The sequence below is a fragment of the Ranitomeya variabilis genome, chromosome 3 (genome assembly GCF_051348905.1).
Source record: "Ranitomeya variabilis isolate aRanVar5 chromosome 3, aRanVar5.hap1, whole genome shotgun sequence".
NCBI classification, from domain to species: Eukaryota; Metazoa; Chordata; class Amphibia; order Anura; family Dendrobatidae; genus Ranitomeya; species Ranitomeya variabilis.
Genome location: NC_135234.1, coordinates 254753865 through 254774839, shown reverse-complemented (window position 1 = coordinate 254774839; position 20975 = coordinate 254753865). Strand labels below are relative to the sequence as shown.

Sequence of the window (20975 nt, the reverse complement as noted above, 5' to 3'; positions counted from 1 at the left end):
CTGTAATGAGCGGCACCACGTGACTGCTCATACAGGACAAGCTGCGGCGCTGAGAGGAAGCATCGAGGGAGCCGGGTGAGTATTTTATTTCCAGCAGGCGGGCGCATAGGGGGTGGGAGGGGGGTGGTGACAAGGATCTTTATTTTAAACACAAAAAAAATAAAAAAACAATGATTTTTCATTCCTTCTCTCTAGCGAACGCTGCTGGAGAGAAGAAATGAATGGCGGCTTCAGCACCACAAGCTGGGGGGACAGCGCTTACTGTAGCGCTGTCTCCTGCACAGCACACGGACTGCACATGGACAGCATCCGTGTGCGGTACGTGTTTTACATGGACCCATTGACTTTAATGGGTCCGTGTGATACGTGCACTCCCACGAACACTGACATGTATCCGTGTTTTTCAAACGGACACACGGTCCATGAAAACACGCTGACATGTGCAGAGACACATTGATTTTAATGTTTCTATGTGAGTCAGTGTCTCCGGTACGTGAGGAAACTGTCACCACATGTACCGGAGCCACTGACGTGTGAAACCGGCCTTATGCTGCTCGTAGATAACAAACACCCTTTAAATCCAATCCCGGAGTTGGCGAGAAATATTTGCCCCATTTGTGAGAACTTGGGGCGGTCTATGGAGATGCCGTCTGTGATATTACCCAGCCGCGTCCTAGGACAGCGCACGGTGTGTGAGAGGCTCAGATCTGGATGAAGACCCCTCTGCTTCCTCTATTGCAGGATCACCATGGAGCAATCATTACTTTTTTTTATCAAACTGGAGAGAAAAAACCCTCAGGCCGAATGATTTTCTGCCGCTGCCATCTGGGTCATTGATGGTCCCAATGGGACCATGAGTTCTGCATATTGGGGGGCCGAGGCTGACCAATCCGGACTGGGATGCAGGAGGACGTGGCAGGAATAAGAATTAGGAGAAGAAAAGAGAGGGAGGGGACAGGGAAGGAGCACGCGTGTCTCAGTACTACTGCAGACAGAGTTGCAGATCCCCGGGCGAGCGCAGGGCAGCAGGACCGGCAACTCCAGCAGCAGGTAACCGGGGAGGGCGGCGGGCGGCATGTCCGCTCTTGGGGCCCCTAGCTGAGGGGCCACACTGCAGAGCTGGGTGTGCTGGGGCTATGCGCTCAGCCCTCCCCTCTGACAGCTCCACTAGTTTCTGCTGTGCACAGATTCTGCAGCATCAGCGCTCCACCTGCCCTTCCCCCATCTGTCCAATGCACGCCAATGTACTAGTGCAGAATCCGGCTAGTGAGGAGGCAGGATGGCACCGTCATAGGGAACTTCATGCCGGGGGATGCCACAGCCCGGGGCGGGGAAAAGCCGCAGCGCGACAAACTTATGCGGTATGCGACGTTCGCAGGCAGGAGAATAATAGCCGAGTGTTGGCTGAGGCGGATGCGGCTGGTGCTGCCATCAGCTGTCTGCGGAGCTGTCCGTGGTGCTGACAGTGTGACCGCCGGGCGGCAGGGCAGTGCCCAGCTTCCTGCCAGGCGGGACCCCATGGCTGCTGCCTCCTCACTCACAAGTCTAGGGGTGACTTTGCTGCTCAGCAGTAACTTGCCTGATTGGCTGGAGAGCTCCTGTACAGGCTATGAGGGATGCATCGCTCGGCGGTGGTCCTGCATAGGTGGGATACTGCGGGCCGGCCGTGTAGCAGAGCCACACAAGGGACGATCACCCCGAAATGCTGCAGATGATCGGCTGACATAGACCTGCTGGGCACTGCAGGTATCCCTCCTGTGTGTGGGTGCAGAGAGCTCAGCCTCTCTGTATGACTGACGATGGCTCCTCATTATGGCTTCTGCTGGATGGTCACACTATACAACTGGCTGTGAAAGCTGAATGTATGTATTTACATGCCTCATGTGATAAATGTCCCAGACACCGCAGATTGTGGGATCATATAATCATAGTACGGTGCACAGCGGCCACTTACCAGCCCCACAGTCCACGCCAATGCCCTAGATGCTGAAGGCTGGCTCAGCAGTTCTTCTTTATCACTTCCACGCCCCAGATTTCATGGAGCTGATTGAAGACATGAAGCAAATGAAATGATTTTCCGTAAGTTGATCTTGGGCTGTGCTGAAAGTCAGTGGGGTCCGTCAGTCTCTGTTGGGGTCTGTGATACCCAGTGGTGGACGCGGACAGAAGAGACCCCTGTGTAAGAGCAGTATATGGGCCCTCTGCAGTCCAATAGTCCATCATAATGCACTATGCCACCTGGGGATAGATGTGGCCCCTAATCCCTTGGGCCCCATTGGTATATCCACCCCGTGTCATATCACAAATCTGTAAATGGAAGCCGCGATGCAGATGTGAAAAGATCTTAAAGTTAATTATAATTGCTTCATAAATAGATGTCAGGGGTGAGGGCAGGATTTCCAGAAGGTGGGGGAGGGGTTCTGACAGGGATTGCCCTGAGCCTAGCCACAAAGGACAGGCTGACCAGTGACTGAGCGACAGGACTGACGGAAGCAGTGGATGCAGCTCACATGTCAGCAGTTATTGCTTCTCCCTATTATTACCACTCCTGTCACACACTAAATACTCTGACAATCCCCCATCCCTTGTGAGGGAACCTTGGACAGTTTATCAACTCCGAAAGAGTCCTTACATTGATTAGTGCAGCAGCGTCTTGCTGCATCGGTCGGGGAAGCAGTATTATTATTTTTTTTTTTCAAAGCAATTAAATCTATTTTAGACTGTTTGGTCAATCATCTATAGGCAGATAAAGGAAGTTTAGTATCTATGAGGTAAAATGGTTTTACGGAGCCCCTGACCTGGTTATGAGGAACAGCAGGGACCCTGCATGGAAACCTGCCCTATGGTCACATGCTATATTGTGCCACAGCTGCACAAGGTATGGGGAATACTGCAATCATTCTCCCCTTCCTGCTGCCTGAGGAAGAATTTAGTGTCGGCATCCCTTTGTTTATGGTGCTTATAAAGTGCTAGTAAAAGGAAACAGTGTTATCACTGAGCTAGAGGGGTGTGTGCCCATGTGTGTGCGTGCGTGTGCGTGCATGCACACCCATGAGAATATAAGTGAGTGTGCATGTGTATGTGCATGTGTATGTGTGCGTGTGCATACGTGTGTATCCGTGCATGTGCACCCATGAGAATATGAGTGAGTGTGCATGTACTATTTGTGTGCATGTGTATGTGTGCGTGTGCATACGTGTGTATCCGTGCATGTGCACCCATGAGAATATGAGTGAGTGTGCATGTACTGTTTGTGTGCATGTGTATGTGTGCGTGTGCATACGTGTGTATCCGTGCATGTGCACCCATGAGAATATGAGTGAGTGTGCATGTACTGTTTGTGTGCATGTGTATGTGTGCGTGTGCATACGTGTGTATCCGTGCATGTGCACCCATGAGAATATGAGTGAGTGTGCATGTACTGTTTGTGTGCATGTGTATGTGTGCGTGTGCATACGTGTGTATCCGTGCATGTGCACCCATGAGAATATGAGTGAGTGTGCATGTACTGTTTGTGTGCATGTGTATGTGTGCGTGTGCATACGTGTGTATCCGTGCATGTGCACCCATGAGAATATAAGTGAGTGTGCATGTCTATGTGCATGTGTATGTGTGCGTGTGCATACGTGTGTATTCGTGCATGTGCATCCATGAGAATATGAGTGAGTGTGCATGTACTGTTTGTGTGCATGTGTATGTGTGCGTGTGCATACGTGTGTATGTGTGCATGTGCACCCATGAGAATGTGTGAGTGTGCATGTGTGTGTGTGCGTGTGCATACATGTGTATGAATGCATGTGCACCCATGACAATATGAATGAATGTGTATGTGTGTGTATAATATCTACAATCAGAACATGCATGATTGCCTGTTTATTTCAGAATAAAGAGGAAAATAAGCCATGGCACATGCAGTATATCTCCCTATGAAACAATGGATTGGGCATGGTGAAATTAAACATGTCCAATCTCAAGATACAGATATAGCACTTTTTAACGTAACACACAAGAGCTTTACTACATCATGTGAAAGAAAAAATCTGGATGCAGAAAGAGAAGCTTTTGTGGTTAGGTGTAGAGTTACAGCTTCTTGTACGAGATGTCTTACTTCATCAGGGCAAGTGAGTCATGATAGGAAATACTACATCTGAATCTGCCATCAGAAAAGCGTCAATAGGCCCTCAGTGCAGACTGTTCAAGAAACCTTATTGGGCTATTCTCTAGTTCTCTCTTATGAAGTTCAGAGCTGTGTAGTTGGTTGCCTTATTGTTTCCTTACAGTCACCTTACAGTCTCCTCACGCTCAGATTTCTCATTGAGTGACAGTTTTTGGAACGTAGTAGAACTGTACTACGTAGTAGGGCTCATCCTCACATGCGAGAGAAACTCGGATGAGTCTCGCACTTCAATACCCGGCACTCAGGAGCGGAGCGTGTGGCTGCATGTATTGCTACTACACGGCCGCATGCTCCGATCCGAGTGCCGGATGCAGTGCCGGGTATTGACGAGCGAGACTCATCCGAGTTTCTCGCATGTGAGGATGAGCCCTTAGTAGAACTATAAAGCCCAGCACAAGTTCTGCTGTAAGATATTCAGGTTTGTTCTGTACACGGCTATCACTGTGTTTACATATATATAATAAGGCATTTACACACGCACACAGCTCTGGACAGTGAGAGCAGTGGATCAGGAGACAAGCAGCTGATGGTATGGGCTGGTGAGTTTGCCACATTTTTAACAGCAGCTTGTCAGGAGCAGAGAGGTGGGGAAGGAGGTGAGCAGATAATTGCTGTATAGAAATCAATGGGCTGGAGAAAGCTGACTGGGATGTTGGGAATTAACCCCTTTCCTGGAATGTGGGTGCTGTGCAACTCTGCACTACGAAACCAGCTCTACACTATGAAAAATAAAAGCTCCCATTTCAGGAAACAACAGATAGATAAAGCAAGTCAATTACAAATGTACTTATTGCCATTCTGTTTAACTAGAGCATTTTAATAACTTGAGAATAACCGGAATGAGAGAAACAAAAATTGACAAAACTAACAAAATGAAGTGTGAAGTTGCAAGCTGCTGTGACTGCATAAACAAAACAAAGGATACAGCAGCACACTCAGCCCTAAGATATATGCAAATATGGAAGATTAAACTGCATCACTGCTCTATAGAATACACAGATAAAATGAAGGTACAGTACATAGTGCATAAATTGACCTCTGTTCAACGGGCTTTATCACTTGTGTATGGTCGCCAACTTAAAGGGAATGTATCACTGATCATCTTTTACTAAATTAAACAGGATAGTAAAACATATTCCTTTTGTCTAATCTGTCTTCCTTATCTGATTACCGTATTTATTTTTATTCTGACCGAAAAACACCATGAAGTCCTAGTGTCCCACAAAGTGAATAAACTTTATTAAATTAGTTCATTTTTAAATATATAGCACACAAGCTACCTCTAAGGGTATGTTCACAAGTTTAAGTTTTACTGAGTTTTTTCTTGCACCAAAAACAGATTGGTGGCAGGAAAAGTATTGTGTACAATATACAGCATTTTCCTGCATTTTTTGTGTATTTTTGTTATGAATGGATGAAAATGGATGAATGGATGAAAAATGCCTCAAAAAAGCTGAAAGGATTGAAATGGTCACATTTAAAAAAAAGCCCAGCAGATCAAAAAATGCAAGTGAAAAAAGGCAGTGTGTGAATGAGATTGTAAAACACATTCACTTTTCTGCTACTGTAAAATGCAATGTTTTTGTCACACAAAAACACATCATAAAACTGCTGCAAAATCTCCACATGTGAACATACCTGCAATACAGGACACACAGATGGAAAGGAAACAAAGTCTCGATAATATTAAAAGCTATATAACCTATGTAGGTACCAGCTCTAGTAGACTACATATAGAAACTTAGTAACAGCGTGTAGGAAAAGCAATATCTACACAACAGGTTAAAAATGCAGTGAACAAGTAACTCACAGAGTCTGACTGGCGTGGTCAGGGCCCACCCCACCAGCGGAAATGATCTTGGGGGCCCACCATCTACAGTGACATATTGCGTATTCGTTCTAGGTTTCATACACATACATGTGGTCACTTTAGCATACAGTATAGTGTGCAAATTATAACTGAATTGTACACAGTTGGGTTCGTTCATCAGACATACATCCTTGGCAAATATCTGTGATATGTCGTCCATAGGATCCCATCTAATATATAAAGCTGAATGTGTGTATGTATGTGTGTATGTGTGTATGTATGTCCGGGATAGGCATCTGAACCGTCGCAGCTACAGGCACAAAATTTTGCACAGTCACACGTCTGGACCCCGAGAGCGTCATAGGCTATGTTGTGAGGTGAAATTTTAACCCCGCGCTTTCCAATTCACCAAACAATTTTGCCCCTATCTACATAATGGGGAAAAAATGAAAGGAAAAGATTTGGAGGCAAATTAACAGCAGCCAGATGTGAACAAGGGGGACTTAAAGAATGAGAGTGATGGCGCCAAAGAGTATATACTGTACAGTTGCTAAGGTGGGGCCCCGACATGGGATAATCACCACACCACCACGGGGATATGAACACACACACAAAATGCACCACACACTACCACGTGCTCGAACACATATACCACCCTCAGCGCACATTTCACCACACATACACCAACCTCGCCACATAAAAGTTGAAACACAAAAGTCGCCGCTCAAAACTCGCCACGCGCAAAACTCTCCACATGCAAAACTCGCCACACGTGCAAAACTCACCTCATGGAAAACTCACCACACGCAAAACTTGCACACGCGGAAAAATTGCCACATGCACAAAAGTTGCAACACATGCAAAAGTTGCCTCACACAAAACTTGCACATACTCTAAAGGCACCACACATAAAACTCGCCACGCGCAAAACTCGCCATGCGCAAAACTTGCTGCACACAACTTGCTACACTAACCTGTCACATGCAACTCGACACACAAAAAGTTGCTACACGCATGTCGCCACACAAAACTCATCTCACAAAAGTCGCTACATGCATGTCACACACAACTCAACACACACAACTTGACACACGAAACTCGCCCTAAAACACACACAAGTCTGGTATTATCCTTCAAAAATAAAAATCTGATTAATAAGCTGGCAAACTACAAGAGCAACAAATGTACCATATAGGAATCCGGCAGCTGTCAGTCACATGACCAGTCTATTATGTGTATGTGTGAGCTAATATATACTGCCAGGGGGTGGGCTTACTGTTGGCTGGGGATTTATCAGGCTGCCAATTTAGCTTACAAATACTGAGGTAAAAATACTGACCAAATAACGTGTGAACGAGGTCTAATACAGGAGGAGATGACATACAGATATATACTATATACAGGAGGAGATGACACACAGGTATATACTATTTACAGGGGAGATGACACACAGGTATATACTATATGCAGGAGGAGATGACACACAGATATATACTATATACAGGAGAGATGACACACAGGTATATACTATATAGAGGAGGAGATGACATACAGGTACATACTACATACAGCAGGAGATGACATACAGGTATATACTATATACAGAAGGAGATGACACACAGGTATATACTATATACAGGAGCAGATTACCTACAGGTATATAGTATATACAGGAGGAGATGACATACAGGTATATGCTATGTATAGGAGGAGATGACATACAGGTATATACTATATACAGGAGGAGATGACACACAGATATATACTATATATAGGTGAGATGACACACAGGTATATACTATATACAGGAGGAGATGACATACAGGTATATACTATATATAGGAGGAGATGACATACAGGTATATACTATATACAGGGGAGATGACACACAGCAGGTATATACTATATACGGGGAGATGACATACAGGTATATACTATATACAGGAGATGACATACAGGTGTATACTATATATAAGGGAGATGACAAACATGTATATACTGAGGTGAAAATGAGAGGTGTGAGGTGAAAATGAAAAGGTGTGAGTGCAAAATGAGAGGAGTGAGGGAAAATAGTGGAGTGATCGGAAAATGACAGATGTGAGGTCGAAATGACAAGTGTTAGGGGGGAATGAGAGGAGTGAGGGGGAAAATGAGAGGTGTGAGGGAGAAAATGAGAGATGTGAGGGGGAAAATAAAAGATGTGATGGGGAAAATGAGAGGCGTGATGGGAAAATAAGAGAAGTGAGGTGCTATAACTAACCACAGATATTTACTATGCCCAGGCAACGCCGGGCTCTTCAGCTAGCTTAGATTTACAATCTCCATGCTTTTCTCATGGTCAACTTTATGTGGCCTGTTCAAGAGTTGCAACAGCCAAAAATCTGTTTGTCTTTGCACCTGAAGGAAAAACTAAGAATGTCGTTTATCAAAAGGCTCTCGAATAAGTAGTAGAAGATTACTTCACATTACTTGGCCAATTTAGTTAAATCTGTGTGGAATATCTCTGGTGTTGAAATATATGTTGTAAAATTCTTCTATTAGCTTAGTTTTTGCCTTTCAATAATTACATTTCTATCTATTTGTTTTGTGTTTTTTTTGTGCAGAATAAATTTTTGTTAACACATTCTATTTTGCTAACAGCAGTTATTACCCCGGGCGAAGCCGGGTAGTACAGCTAGTTGTAAATAAAAGCCATATACCGCACAGAATACATTTTTACAGTCTCCTTTTCTATGGAATAGAAGTGCACTATTCTGTACCACAAATACCAGTGTGTCCAATGTACAATTTGCCCTCGTTAGGTAAATACAGACATATGAATACCCTAAATTCATAGAGCAGGAGCTTTTACCGTCATGGACATACAGTGGTTACGGAAAGTATTCAGACCCCTTTTCATTTTTCACTCTTTGTTTCATTGCAGCCATTTAGTAAATTCAAAAAAGTTCATTTTTTTTCACCCTGTCTTGACTGAGAAAAAAACAGAAATGTAGAAATTTTTGCAATGTCATATTTAAGTCACATGCTGCTCATTTCCTTGTGATCCTCCTTGAGATGTTCTACTCCTTCATTGGAGTCCAGCTGTGTTTAATTAAACTGATGGGACTTGATTTGGAAAGGCACACACCTGTCTATATAAGACCTCACAGCTCACAGTGCATGTCAGACCAAATGAGAATCATGAGGTCAAAGGAACTGGCCAAGGAGCTCAGAGACAGAATTGTGGCAAGGCACAGATCTGGTCAAGGTTTCAAAAGAATTTCTGCAGTACTCAAGGTTCCCAAGACCACAGTGGCCTCCATAATCCTTAAATGGAAGAAGTTTAGGACCACCAGAAGTTTTCCTAGACCTGGCCGTCCAGCCAAACTGAGCAATCGTGGGAGAAAAGCCTTGGTGAGAGAAGTAAAGAAGAACCCCAAGATCACTGTGGCTGAGCTCCAGAGATGTAGTAGGGAGATGGGAGAAAGTTCCACAAAGTCAACTATAACTGCAGCCCTCTACCAGTTGGGCCTTTTTGGCAGAGTGGCCCAACAGAAGCCTCTCCTCATTGCAAGACATATGAAAGCCCACATAGAGTTTGCTAAAAAACACATGAAGGACTCCCAGTCTATGAGAAATAAGATTCTCTGGTCTGATGAGATGAAGATAGACCTTTTTGGTTATAATTCTAGGTGGTATGTGTGGAGAAAACCAGGCATTGCTCATCACCTGCCCACTACAAGCCCAACAGTGAAACATGGTTGTGGCAGCATCATGCTATGGAAGTGTTTTTCAGCTGCAGGGACAGGACAACTGGTTGTCATTGAAGGAAACATAAATGTGGCCAAGTACAGAGTTATCCTGGATGAAAACTTCTTCCAGAGTGCTCTGGACCTCAGACTTGGCCGAAGGTTCACCTTCCAACAAGACAATGACCCTAAGCACACAGCTAAAATAACAAAGGAGTGACTTCAGAACAACTCTGTGACCATTCTTGACTGGCCCAGCCAGAGCCCTGACCTAAACCCAATTGAGCATCTCTGGAGAGACCTGAAAATGGCTGTCCACCAATGTTCACCATCCAACCTGACAGAACTGGAGAGGATCTGCAAGAAAGAATGGCAGAGGATCCCCAAATCCAGGTGTGAAAAACTTGTTGCAGTATTCCCAAGAAGACTCATGGCTGTACTAGCTCAAAAGGTGCTTCTACTCAATACTGAGAAAAAGGTCTGAATACTTATGACCATGTGATATTTCAGTTGTTTTCTTTTAATAAATTTGCAAAAATTACTACATTTCTTTTTTTCAGTCAAGATGGGGTGCAGAGTGTACATTAATGAGAAAAAAATTAACTTTTTTGAATTTACCAAATGGCTGCAATGACACAAAGAGTGAAAAATTTAAGGGGGTCTTGAATACTATCCGTACCCACTGTAAGTGAAGGCCCATAACATAATGTGAACAGGGCTGTGCAGGCTATTATGATTATGGAAATTCCCTATATCGGTATATTTTTATTGTTAAGTTTTATCAATCTAATAAAATTAATTTTATGGAGTTTATGGGATGTTTTGTCTGAAGCCAATGTAAACAGTATACCAGTGGGTAACATCGAGGAAGCTGCACTGCAACGCAGGGTGAGTATATATTATTTCATATTTTTAGTACTACTGTAGCCTGTCGGCAGCTCAGTACTTAAAGGGAATCTGTAAGTAGAATCAAACCTGCTAAGCCGTCTATATGGCCGTCTTTTATTCTACAGAAATCTACATTTTTCTTAATATGTAAATGAGCTGTTAAGATCTATGGGCTGGACATAGATCTCACTGAGAATCTGCCTCCAGAGCTTATTTTAAATGAAAGAGGGCGTTACCAGTATGAGACATAATAACCTATGCTCCAAACGTGAACAAAGGCCGAAACCCACCCAAGCAAGAAATATATAGTAATGTTATGCAATAAATCTTCATTGAAAACAATGTGGCAATAAACAAGCATACAAGATATGCAATGATTAAAAAATATATACAAGAGCAATGTGCGCGTATCAAGAATTGCGCTATCGATAAGAGGTATATTTATATATCAATTAATTTCTATATGTACAAATTGCGCTATAAATAAATTATAGTAGGTATCAATTAAATTTGTATATAAAAAAACAATTTTGCATGTAGCGGAGGTATAATTCATAAAAGTAAATTTATCTATTGATGTTTCCCCTAAAATGTACAGATGCCAGACATGATACAAAAATTATACATATCTATGTGTAAAAGAATATGATAGAAAAAATATGTATATATAAAAATAATAAATACAAAAGTGTATAGGATGACTATATAAAACAGAGAACATAAGGACTCCACAACATTTTCTTCATGAACTAGTGTATCGCATCAGAAGGATGCAAGTGAAAATAGAGTGCATATATTTAAAAATCCACAAAACACTGTGTAACATCCATTTCAAAGTGCCATGTGCAGGTGCAATATACCATACAATATATATCCTTAAAGTGCCATGTGCATGTGTACAAGGAAACAAAGCAAATATATATTGGGAGAGTATACCTTTAAATGCCGCCAAGTTCTTGATATCGCACACCCCAACGCGCGTTTCGGAATTTAGATTCCTTCATCAGGAAGGATATATATTGTATATATATAGAAATTACTACTACTGATGGTGGCAAAGAACCGACCCAATTCTTCAGCCGAACTTCTGAGTTATTGGAATCGAGTATAGATAAGTACAACACAAAAAAAGACTAGACTATTCCATCCAGAAGAATCCAATAAAAAGAAAGTATGCATTAAAGGCGTCCTTTTTATATATGGAAGGCAATGGGTGATGGATGCCATTGAACAACATCTGTCATAGACATCTGTATAAGTATGCAAAATTAGAAAAATTGGAGTCATGAAATCTGTCTTCAGAGTATATACAATATCATTTACTTATGCATAGACATTAGATAAAAGCAACAATAAAATCATTAAATTAGCATAGATGCATTAGTATTATATCAGTAGAATGAATATGAAGGACACAGGTAAAAAAGAAGTCTGGAAAACAACACTACAAAGTATATGACCGGTAGGACCAAGTTCATACGACAATAATGGTTTATTAAAGTGTGTATAGGCCTTTAAGAGGAAAACAATATAGTGGCTGACTCAGACTAGATCCTCACCCATATCGGTCACAGTGTTGTCCCCAGACTGCCAGCCCCTACGCTCGTTTCGCATAGGCTTCTTTGGGGGCCTGTATAAGTATAGCGGTGTGAACCTGGCTTACAGGTTTTCATGATGTTTGCAATAAATAGATATATGGGTAACGGATGTGTTAGGCAAAGGCCTAACAATGGCATCCATCAGCTTAACTCTATAATGGCATGTCACCGGTTTAACAGATATATCATGAAATAGCACATAGTATCTCTATGAATCAGATCCCATATTAATCTACGGATGATGGATAATGCAGTTGGACATCATTACAGTCACAGACTACTGTATATAAGGACATTTTCCCCTCATATACAGTAAACAAAGGCCAACACCTTGGGGTGAATCCAGCCTGTAGTAAATAAGCCATATAATAAACGAATAAAACCGCTACCATTATATATGTATTGATTTGTAATCCTAAAATATCCCGGTACCGCTCCCAAATTATAGTCACAGGTGATTACACTGTATTTATACATCCAAATACACCTGCTATTAGTATTAAATGTTAGCGTTCTTTTGTAAAATCCACAAAAAAAAATCATTGTGGATTTACAAATATCACTATAAAGTTGCAATATATCCACTAGACAATTTCTCAGTATACCCTTACCATACTTATACTGTATGTAGGCAGAAAAAAATAAGATTATATGAATCCATTACACAAATATATTCACAGCTTTTCCTGCTGCGTGTTTAATGGAAGTTGTTAAAGGAATTTTTTATCATTATAATAAATGGGTAAAATTGCAAAGTGCTTTTAAAAGCCAACAGCTTTGCAATTTACCTCTTATTAAAAATCCTTTTTGTTCTCAAGAACAGATTGATTTTTAATCTTATAGTTTATTGCTCATTGCCTAGTTTACTGGCCTCTTTTGCAGTCTATAAGGGTGTCCGGTTTTCTAGGCAAAGATTGCGCGCTTGCAAGCTGTTAGCTATAGAGCTTGCAAGTGCTGCCCTGAGGCTGGCAAGATGACTGGATCTGGTCAGTTTAGGAGCCCTGTGCTCCTCTGATGCAGCAATGCTAAACTGTCTTCCTGCGGCATGGAAGAGCACACAGCTGGGACCGGCCAGAACTGCCTGCCTGCAGCATGGAAGAGCACACAGCTGGGACCGGCCAGAACTGCCTGCAGCATGGAAGAGCACACAGCTGGGACCGGCCAGAACTGCCTGCCTGCAGCATGGAAGAGCACACAGCTCGGACCGGCCAGAACTGCCTGCCTGCAGCATGGAAGAGCACACAGCTCGGACCTGCCAGAACTGCCTGCAGCATGGAAGAGCACACAGCTCGGACCGGCCAGAACTGCCTGCCTGCAGCATGGAAGAGCACACAGCTCGGACCGGCCAGAACTGCCTGCCTGCAGCATGGAAGAGCACACAGCTCGGACCTGCCAGAACTGCCTGCCTGCAGCATGGAAGAGCACACAGCTCGGACCGGCCAGAACTGCCTGCAGCATGGAAGAGCACACAGCTGGGACCAGCCAGAACTGCCTGCAGCATGGAAAAGCACACAGCTCGGACCGGCCAGAACTGCCTGCAGCATGGAAGAGCACACAGCTCGGACCGGCCAGAACTGCCTGCAGCATGGAAGAGCACACAGCTCGGACCGGCCAGAACTGCCTGCCTGCAGCATGGAAGAGTACACAGCTCAGACCGGCCAGAACTGCCTGCCTGCAGCATGGAAGAGCACACAGCTCGGACCGGCCAGAACTGCCTGCCTGCAGCATGGAAGAGCACACAGCTCGGACCGGCCAGAACTGCCTGCCTGCAGCATGGAAGAGCACACAGCTCGGACCGGCCAGAACTGCCTGCCTGCAGCATGGAAGAGCACACAGCTCGGACCTGCCAGAACTGCCTGCAGCATGGAAGAGCACACAGCTCGGACCGGCCAGAACTGCCTGCAGCATGGAAGAGCACACAGCTGGGACCAGCCAGAACTGCCTGCAGCATGGAAAAGCACACAGCTCAGACCAGCCAGAACTGCCTGCCTGCAGCATGGAAGAGTACACAGCTCGGACCGGCCAGAACTGCCTGCAGCATGGAAGAGTACACAGCTCAGACCGGCCAGAACTGCCTGCCTGCAACATGGAAGAGCACACAGCTCAGACCTGCCAGAACTGCCTGCAGCATGGAAGAGCACACAGCTCAGACCAGCCAGAACTGCCTGCCTGCAGCATGGAAGAGCACACAGCTCAGACCTGCCAGAACTGCCTGCAGCATGGAAGAGCACACAGCTCAGACCAGCCAGAACTGCCTGCCTGCAGCATGGAAGAGCACACAGCTCGGACCAGCCAGAACTGCCTGCCTGCAACATGGAAGAGCACACAGCTCGGACTGGCCAGAACTGCCTGCAGCATGGAAGAGCACACAGCTCGGACCAGCCAGAACTGCCTGCCTGCAGCATGGAAAAGCACACAGCTCGGACCGGCCAGAACTGCCTGCGGCATAGAAGAGCACACAGCTCGGACCGGCCAGAACTGCCTGCAGCATGGAAGAGCACACAGCTCGGACCGGCCAGAACTGCCTGCAGCATGGAAGAGCACACAGCTCAGACCGGCCAAAACTGTACATTTTCGGGGTTGAATTGCAATAAATAGACAATCCCTTTAAAGAGAACATTTCACTACATTTTACATGCTAATCTAGCCAGATCATGGAATAGTCATTGCGGAACTGTATATAATGTATATCTTCTCTGGGGGGTGTTTACTTTTTCTCCTGTGTGATGTTGCTCAATCATAAGCAGGAAGGAAAAAAAGTAAACTCCTAAACTCCTCCAGGGAAGGTCAGAGCATGCTTTCTCTATGCGATATGGTCTAACTGCCAGAGACAACCGTTAAGGATGAGTGGAGCAGAACACGGTGGCTCAGTGGTTAGCACTGCAGCCTTGCAGCGCTGGAGTCCTGGGCACAAATCCCACCAAGGACAACATGTACAAGGAGTGTGTATGTTCTCCACTTTTGCCTGGGTTTTCTTCAGTTTCCTCCTACACTCCAAAGACAACTGATAGGGAATATAGATTGTGAGCCCCAATGGGGACAGTGATGATAATGTCTTTAAAGCGCTGTGGACTATGATGGTGCTCTATAAGTGAGTAAATAAATAAAAATTGTCATTACAAACATCACTCTGCGTCTATCCCACACATCAGGGAATACTGCCCCTGTACAGAGGCATAACTAGACTCCTATATGTCTGAGGCAACATTTGGACCTAAACACACAACCACCATCTCGTTGATTGTATGCATGGGCTCCTGTAGCTCTGCTAAGGTCTATAAAACTATATCTTACCTCCCTCTCAAGAAAAAAAAGTTAATGTAACTATGTAGACAACATAGTCATACAAAATTTACTACTATTTCGGTATGCTATGAATATTCTCCTGGTGCCAGTGCTGGGAGCAATTTGCATACTTCTGGCCACATTCCAACTAGACATGTCTGACCTTGCTCAATACACATGAAATGAGTGAGGCCGCACACGTCTAGTTGACACGTGACCAGTCACATGTATGCAAGTCGCATACTTTCAGTCTCGTGCCCACCGCTCCTGTCGACACTGTTGATATTGTATATACGCTAGCATACCTCAGCACTTGACCCCTTTTGAATGCCCCAAGTGTGCTGCATAAAACAAAGAAATCGCATTCTTATATGCCGTATTGTCACCACGCCTCCTCTCCCAATGCTGTGTGCCCTGGTGATCTAGAGATATTATTTATTTCACATGACTGCTGTAGTCTGTCAGCGACATAACAGTTCCACCGAGGATGCAGCTTTGTTCTGTGAAGGCTCCAGTAGTGGACAATCTCCTTAAATATAGTAGATATAAAAAAGTCTACACACCACTGTTAAAATGCCAATTTTTTGTAATGTAAAAAAAATCACACAAGAATCATTTCAGGACTTTTTCCATCTTTAATGTTCACCTATAATCAGTACAATTCAATCATTTCTATTGAAAAACAAATTGAAATATTTTCTACTTGGAAAAAAAAAACCGAACTAAAATAAAGTGGTTGCATAAATATGCACACCCTTAAACTAATACTTTGTTAAACTGTCTTTTGAATTTATGACAGCATTCAGTCTTTTTGCATTGGAGTCTATCAGCAAGGCACATCTAGAACTGTAAAACTTTGCCCACTCTTCCTTGCAGTAACGCTCTAAATCTGTCAGATTGTGAGGGCATCTCCTATGTACGGTGCCCTCTTCAGTTCAATCCACAGATTTTCAATTAAATTTGGGTCTGGGATCTGGTTGAGCCATTTCAAAACTTTCATTTTCTAATGCCATTGTTTTGTTGATTTGTTGGTATAGTTAGGGTTGTTGTTCTAAAAGGTGAAATTCCTCTTCATTCTCAGCTTTTTAGTAGAGGCTGAAGGTTTTATTGCACAATTGAATGTTATTTGGAACTGTTTATAATTCCCTCCATCTTGACTAAAGCCCCTGTTCTACCTGCCAAAAAGCCTCCTCAAAGCATGCTGCCTCCACCGGGCTTAACTGTTGGTATGGTGTACTTTTGGTGATGCGCAATGATGGCTTTGCGCCAAACACACCTTTTAGAATTAGGGGAAAAAGTTCAGCTTTGGTTCTGTAATTACTTTTCTTGGTATGATTTTTTTTTAACTTAACAAAAAGCTGGCATTTTAACATCGGTGTGTGAACTTTTACATATACTGTATATCCTGTTATATTATCATATGTTTTAACTTTGCAGGTCTAAGTAATGGACATTGCTTAGTAATGACCATTGCTAATTGTTATAGCTGCCCCGACTTAGATATTACGATTTTATCAGCTGATATTCTTGCTACCTGTGACTTGTTGTTTAGAGCTTTTACATGTAACCAAGTCCTGTATTTAGTATAAACATCCTGGTTTTGTCTTTTTTTCGCATTAAAAATAATTGTTCCAGTTTCCCTGTATGAATACTTTTTTATACAAAATGCCATAGATCTCAGATTAGCCTATATTGTCTAGCTAACCAGGACGCTCCACATCTTCTACTATTTAGATAACTGAGTCACTTTTTCACCTATCTCGGCCATCTGACCAGGGAGCGAACCACTAGGACGCCATTTATCTTCTATGTGCCCCTTTTGCTCTACACTGCTTTTTGAGCCTTTCCTACAGTATCCCCTGATTAGCGTTGATCTTCATAATAAGCAAGATGCTATTTTCCATGTGTACAAGCTCGGCATCTTTTTTTACCTGGTCCTACATACCTTGACTTCTATGTCCTTTCCCTGATGTGCAGTACTTTGTTTATACATTTTTTTATGAATTGTATGTTATATTTTTTACTGTTTGGCAAAATTACATATTATACTACTTGTATATATGAGATATTATTGAGTGTTACCATTTCTTCTTGTATACAAGGTGTCACATGCCTTTTATTCTTTTTGGAGGTCTGAATGGATCATTTATAGGACCTGAATTGATTTGTGTTTCAGTGGTCAGGAGAATTTATCATGGTGGTCTAGGCTAGATGCTGAAGAAAAGAGAAGGAGAATGTGTACGATTAGACGATAAGTCACCTGTAAGTCAATGGAGGATCTCTAAGCTCTTTTGACTGTTGTAGTAAGTCCTTGTATTCCTTTAGGCTAAGTGCACACGTTGCAGAATTGCCACGGAAATTGCAGAATGCTAGCTTTTTCCAAGTGATCTGTAGCATCGCTTGGAAAACTGATTGACAGGTTGGTCACACTTGTCAAACATAGTGCTTGACAAGTGTGACCAACTTTTTACTATTGATGCTGCCTATGCAGCATCAATAGTAAAAGATAGAATGTTAAAAATAATAAAAAAATAAAAAAAATCATTATCCTCACCTTCCGCAGACAGCTGATCTCCTCAGCGGCTTCCGTTCCTATAGATGCTGTGTGTGAAGGACCTTCGATGACGTTGCGGTCATGTGACCACGACGTCATCGAAGGTCCTTCACACAAAGCATCTATAGGAATGGAAGCGGCCGTGTGCACCGCTGAGAGGCGGGAAGACTCCGGGGGCCATCGAAGGTGAGTATATCACGATTTTTTATTTTAATTCTTTTTTTTTTTTACAATTATATGGTGCCCAGTCCATGGAGGAGAGTCTCCTCTCCTCCACCCTGGGTACCAACCGCACATGATCTGCTTACTTCCGGCATGGCGGGCATAGCCCCATGCGGGAAGTAAGCAGATCAATGCATTCCTAGGTGTGCGGAATCCCCGCAATTCCGCAAATTTAATGAACATGCTGCGTTTTTTTCTGGAATGCGATTCCGCTCAGAAAAACAATGCAGCATGTGCACAAAAAATGCGGATTGCATTCTATTGAATAGGATGCTTAATGTGAGCATTTTTTTCACGGTTTTATAGCGTTTTTATAGCGAAAAACTGGGGAAAAAACGCGAAAAATCTGCTACGTGTGCACACAGCCTTAGAGATTTCAGTCCTGGAGTGTCTTTATTTGGAAGTCTGTGCTTTGATGTTCTTCTATTATTCCTCGTGGAAATGTATGAAAAAATTCATAGGTTTTTGTAATGAAGCTTACTGATTTTAAGGCCACATTCAGTATTTGGTCAATATTTTACATCAGTATTTGTAAGCCAAAATCAGGAGAGGAACAATCAGAGGAAATGTATAAAAGAGGCACGTCACCACTTCTAGTTTTGACTTACAAACACTGACCAAATACTGAACGTGTGCATGTGGCCTAAGGGGGCTTTCACACTGCGTTCTGGTTAATTGGTCCCATCTTGGTGTCCATCTCCAGTAGGCATACACACACGAAAATGAAGCATGACAGAGCACACGTTCGCTCTGTCTGCACCATCAAAATCTATGGTCCCGTCGGCGCATACGCCTGAATCCCATTTTGCTTGCCGGTATCAGAAAGCAGTATAAAAGCCCAATAACATAGGAATTACATCTGTACTGGAAAGCAGCTTGGTGGCTGCAGCCGTTGATTATACTCGCAAGCCTAGCCGAGTGTCACCATTTCCCTCATGAATGTGCTGTATATCTACACTGTCTGGTACTGCCAATGACAATTACACAATGAAAACTGTATCGACAAGAGGAGTGGTAACATCAAGTTTTCAATTTATTTCTGCATTGACAGGAAGAAAAAAGAGCTGCACAATGTAATAAGTTATAAGAAAAGATACACCAGAATTTCTTATTACAAGTATTTCATATAGTAGATATGTCAGGTCCTTGCTGTTTATTTTGCCTATGACCTTATCTACGCTACTGTTCCAAAGTTTAGGGTCACTTAGAAATGTCCTTATTTTTGAAAGAAAAGAACAGTTTTTTTTCTAATGAAGCTAACATTAAATGATTCAGAAATACACTCTATACATTGTTAATGTGGTAAATGGCTATTCTAGCTGCAAACGTCTGGTTTGCAATGCAATATCTTCATAGGTGTATAGCGGCCCATTTCCAACAACCATCACTCCAGTGTTCTTATGGTACTTTGTGTTTGCTAACTGTGTAAGAAGGCTAATGGATGGTTAGAATAACATTGAAAACCCTTGTGCAAGTATGTTAGCACAGCTGAAAACAGTTTGGCTGATTAGAGAACCTATAAACCTGACCTTGCTTTGAGCTAGTTGAGAATCTGGAGCATTACATGTTAGGGCTAGCGGAACACACCAAATATTTAGAGAAAAGGAATAAGGTGGGTTCGCAGCCCGGGGTCCACCGAGCAGAGATGGAACCTGCTGCTAAGCATCGACGAACTATATGGCGGTACAATGAGGATACACATATGGGTTAGCTTCACCCTGTGTGAAAGAAGCGAACCCTGTTGTGTCACAGAGCCACAGTACCGCACGTAACAGAAATAATAAAATAGCACGAGAGTACATGCAGTTAAGCTCTGGCGGACGCCACTAACCACCCAGACTTGGGTTAGGAAAGCACGGAGATAGCGCATGGCGCCGCACTGGCAGTCACAGCAATAGACGCCGTTTGTGTACCACTGTTGGTTACAAGTCGGGTGCTAGATTACAATCATCCTCCTTACGCGAGCATTCAAACACAAGGGAGGGGATGTTTAAAGAGCGACTTTCACTCACAACGCACTCATGTAAACAAGAGTATACTAGCGCATGGCCGTGCGGCCATGCGAACCTTTTATAGCTGCAGCAAGTTCAGGACCTTCCTAGAGGACCAATGAGAACTGCTACAGTAACTGAGCAACTTCAGGACCTTCCTAGAGGACCAATAGGAGCTGCTGCAGTACCTGAGCATGTGACCCCAGACCTCCACTGAGAGGTCTTCCTTTGGGCATGCTCAGAAGGGAAAAAGCAGGACTTAGTCCCAGAGACATCTGCTCGCCGCTGATCAGTAGAGGCTACAATGGCAGAGCCTGGAAACGCAGCAGTAACCCTTTGCACAGAATCAGACTGAGCGAGACGCTGGGACCGATGTATCCACTGAGCAGGCTCCACTGTGGCTGGTGCAGAATGAGAGACTGCAGCAGAGATGGTTCGAGATTCCCCCTGTGCAGCGGCGGGAACTCGACTCCTAAGATTACATTTGTTGGTTCCATTAAACTCTCAAAATGGCCAGAAATAAAGAACTTTCATGTGAAACTCGACAGTCTATTCTCGTTCTAAGAAATAGCAAAAAATAGTATTGACAAGCATAATATAGTGGAAAAAAATGGAAGGAAAACCTCAACTAACATAAAAAATATCAATGAATAATGTATTAAATAGTTCCACATATCATATGGACTAGAATAAGGGCCAACTGCAACCAATAACATATACAA

The 20975-nt window shown here is 43.4% G+C and overlaps 1 protein-coding gene across 2 annotated transcripts in view; it reads left to right on the top strand.

The window, feature by feature from the left end:
• The first annotated feature begins 931 nt into the window (after window positions 1-931).
• The window catches only part of SYT2 (synaptotagmin 2), a 399391-nt gene continuing 379347 nt past the window's right edge, over window positions 932-20975 (top strand). Inside the window, exon 1 of one of the 2 annotated variants that reach the window (XM_077295394.1) lies at window positions 932-1050. The gene's annotated coding sequence lies outside the window, so the exon portion shown is untranslated. The remainder of the gene's footprint in view (window positions 1051-20975) is intronic. The other variant, XM_077295395.1, reaches the window with a different exon arrangement.